Below are 4110 nucleotides of genomic sequence, written 5' to 3'. Positions count from 1 at the left end.
TGTGTGTGTGTGTGTGTCTGTGTGTGTGTGTGTGTGTGCATGTGTGTGTGGCAGCCCAGCCTTTGCTAATGTTCTTAGTAGCCGGTGCTGCATTGCTAAAACCTCTCAGGTTACAGTGGATTTATTCCCTGTAACTATGGTGTTGGCTAACTATGGATAGAATTATAATGAAATTACACCACGCATCATTTGTATGCAGCAATGTGCCGCACTTGTCTGAGAGCAGGCCAACCTAACCCAAACATAAGTGTTATCGATTCCTTTGTGTTTTAGCTATTCCTGCTACATTATAAAAACAAAAAGCAAACAGTCAGTTGGCGTTTGCACGTTTGCATAAAACGGAACAAATTGAGCTGATTTTTATTTAAGCATTGCCTGGCTCCGCTCTAGGCATTAATGGATAGGCTCTAATAGTACGGCCGTACAAAGATAAAAAGCCACACAGACAGTTAGGATAATTTACACACCACTTACAGCACTAGTATACAAATAAATCTGTGGGAACTCCACCACTGTTGCTTTTGCGAAGATGACAAACACTAGCACAAATGCCATTATCATCGATCGCAAGGCTTTTATTACAAACTTCCTGAAGGAAACAGGTTTTTTTGGACTGAAGCAAAAGGGAATAAATTAACATGCAAAATAGAGGGGCTTTGTTTTCGCCCGAAAGTCAATCCCGCAGCATAACGACAGGACATTTCTCTTCCCAAACGACTTCATCGGGCCAGCAGTGAACAGTGATCCGCAGGGTGATGGAGTGAGTCTTAAAGAAGGACCGGAGTCAAACAGAGGCCTCTCAATGACACCCTGAAGGTTGTGAGCTCGATGCCGTTTTAATGTGAAACTGGGCCTTTTTCCACTCAATAATGATCTTCCTGCACATATCGACTAGATGAGACGTAACCAAAGGAGAAGGCTTCATAACGCAGAGGGAACTATGATAGGTACTGTAGTGACGATATTATGTTTTGAGAACTGCGATCTCCAGCTGCAGTTCTCTTGTGGATTATGTTAGTGACACAGATGCTGTGAGAAGACGTAAAAAGACTATTGGCTGATGTGAAATCTGAAAGCTCAGGTCCTCATGTAGGTGTTAGCATAAATGCTTGTTTATAATCTACACTCTCTCACTCTCTTGGACACCAGTGAAGGAGGCTCTGATATTAGTGGGAAGTGTTTGAGCAGCAGAGGTATTTCTGCTTACTGTTGGGTTCCCAGCCTCACTAAGTGTGCGTGTGTGTGCGCGTGTGTGTATGTGTGTGTGTCAGCGTAAAGAGAAGATGGGGGGCTCGGGGTGGAGGGTTGCAGTAAGAGCTGGTCAGAGCAACAACATGGTATTGCTTTTACAGGAAGGAGAAAGGAGTAAAGAAAAGAGAGCGTGCAGGATGAGGGTGAGAGAAAGATGAAAAGGGGAGTGATGAGAGTGGTAAGGAGGAGAGATGGAGGAGTCCCTCAGGAGGAATTGTTAAAGAGACGCTCACGCATCCACACATACATCACAGGTTCCCGACAACAAAAACAAATTACTCTCCTTTGGTGTCTGAATTAATGCATTTACATTACTTAATAGCTCAGTTATGAGTCTCACTCTGGTTTTGATTATATTGGGGATTTGCTGTTCAAGTGAAATTTGGTTATAAATATCCTTAGACACATTCCCTGCTCTTCTTTTGTTTGAATGTGGACATAACTTGAAGCTCAGTTCTGGAAATAAGGATTCATTGTCAGGGGAATGTGGCCCCACTTAAAGACAGAGACGAAGCATATGGGGTTGCATCTTCGAGACACCGTAAAGAATTGTTTGGGAATAAAAAGCGCCTCTGAATTTCATTCCAAAATATAGTGCAGTAAAAGTATAAAAACCACTCAAGCAAAGTACCGGTACATCAAAACTGTACCCAAGTTTACTGCTTGAGAAATTGAAGCTTATTACTTTTCACCTCTGAAAAATGCATAAATATTCAGAATGGCTGAACATTATTGGGCCTTGAGGGAGGGGGGAGGGTGGGTGGGTGTGTTGGTGTGTGTGTGTGTGTGTGGGGGGGGGAGTCTGCGGTTTGGAGAGGGAGGGAGCTGCAGTGTCAAAAGTGAAGAGCTCAGAGGAAAATTGAAGCCCCATAATGGAAGCATAATGGGCTTAGTGTCAGTCTTGCAGACGAGCCGGGGGGAAGCACGACTGCCGTCAACCTCTCTTACCTCTAGCCAGTGTAACGGGGTTTAGGAAGCATTGCGGAGACAACAACGGGCCCCAAACAGGCTTTAGAGATACACCAGCAGCCTAATGGCTGCATGTGGATGGAATTCATAACAACAAGATGGTCACCGGTTGTGTCTTTGTGGGATTGTAGCGCACCGTGTCTCAGACTCAGGTTGAATACTCAAAAGCTTTCCTCTCTCAACTCATGGAAGGTTCCTCCTCAAAATTCATGATGGGAGAGGCAGAACATTTCAGTGAGGGGGGCTGTGCGGCTGGAGTTTGTAAAAGTGAATGATGAGAGTGAAAAAGCGAGTCTTGGCTCTCTTCTCTTGTGTGATTTGTGAAGGAGAGAAGGACTGGATGCAGATAGAGACATCATGTGGAGACATTTTAATTCACCTCATGCATAGCACAGCGCACTTGCATCTCAATTACAACAGCTGTCAAGACCCAAATTGAATCTGAAGTGCTGCCCCTGGCGATGACTACCAATGCAAAGTAGTCTACTGCTGTCATAGATCTGTGAGTAACTAAGACTCCAGCTAGACATGTTGAGGCGGTTATCTAACGCCTTGTGTTGAGGCAGAATTACAGTTAAGCAAAGCACTGGGGGGGAGGAGGGCAAGCCTCTCTCCCCAAAATCATCCGTGACTGCACCGAACTCTCATCGTTTAAATCACTAATCAAAACCCACCTGTTCAAAACTGCTTTTAATGTGTGATTATGTGCTCTGAACGTTCTTATTTGCTTTTATCGTTTTTGTTGTTGTTGTTGTAATTTTTAATGCATAGCTTTTAGGATTTTTAAAATTATGTGTTGTAAAGCATCTTTGAGAATTATGAAAAGCGCTATAGAAATGTTATGTATTATTATTATTATTATTATTATTAAGCCTGGAGCCAGTGAGCAATAGAGAGTAAAGGATTAAGCTTGGTCCCTGCTGTTGTGTACAAAATGTGCATTTGCATCTTTGTGAAGCTGTAGTTAAGATGCAGGATCCAGATTTTGTGTATTGTGTGTGTGTGTGTGTGTGTGTGTGTGTGTGAGCTGAGGCAGAGAGAATGTGCTGATCAGAGGGGCTTGAGGATGAGTAAAGCAGATTTGGACATGTGTTGGTTATTTCTGGAGGACATCCAGCTCTCTTCTATATGACATAATACTACAGAAGCAGGTTGAGGAGTCCAGTGTTGAATGAACAGTATGTTTGTGCGTATGCTGTGAGGAAGATGAAGAAGGGCCAGTTGGGTGGGGTGCGGAATAAAGCTATGGATTAAAACAATAGTGTGTTTCATCATGTGTCACACAGTTAGTTGGCAGTATGATTTACTAGCAGTTTGTTTTCATTGAATTTATATCACAGAGAGGATAAATAAATGAGGTTTCAATCGATTTGTGTTGGATGGTTGGATTTGAAGCACGGTCAAGTTGTTGTTGGTGATGCGATTAAAACATTTTTTTCTTACTTTGACCTTTTAATATTACTACTTTTAATTGCAGGTACTGGTCCTGGTAGGTGGTGTCTTCTGGGCGACGCCCTCAAAGTGTTCTCCTTTTTCTTTTTTGGGGTATTTGCTTTGTGGAGGATGTTTTGTGTAGCTTACCCTTTTTGTAAATCATTTCAACTCAAACACAAATGTTAGCTTATTCTAATAAAGTTAATCATAAAGTGTCCGTTTCCAAACTGTATGTGTCACAATGGTACATCAGTGATAATGCATGGATGAGATTCATTGCGGTGCTCACTAAGCAGGATGTCAGTTTAGGTTTTACTTGAACAAGAGCTGTCGTCGTATCCACTGTGTACTCCGGTGTGTGTTTGAACTATACATAATAAGTGTATGATATGGTGTACCACACTACCATCTGATGTCGACTGTAACGTATCTAATGAGCAGAGAACAAGTCAGAGG

The sequence above is a fragment of the Pseudoliparis swirei genome, chromosome 5 (assembly GCF_029220125.1).
Source record: "Pseudoliparis swirei isolate HS2019 ecotype Mariana Trench chromosome 5, NWPU_hadal_v1, whole genome shotgun sequence".
In the NCBI taxonomy this organism is placed as follows: Eukaryota; Metazoa; Chordata; class Actinopteri; order Perciformes; family Liparidae; genus Pseudoliparis; species Pseudoliparis swirei.
The sequence above is the reverse complement of the archived record's forward strand: the minus strand, read 5'-3'. Positions refer to the sequence as shown.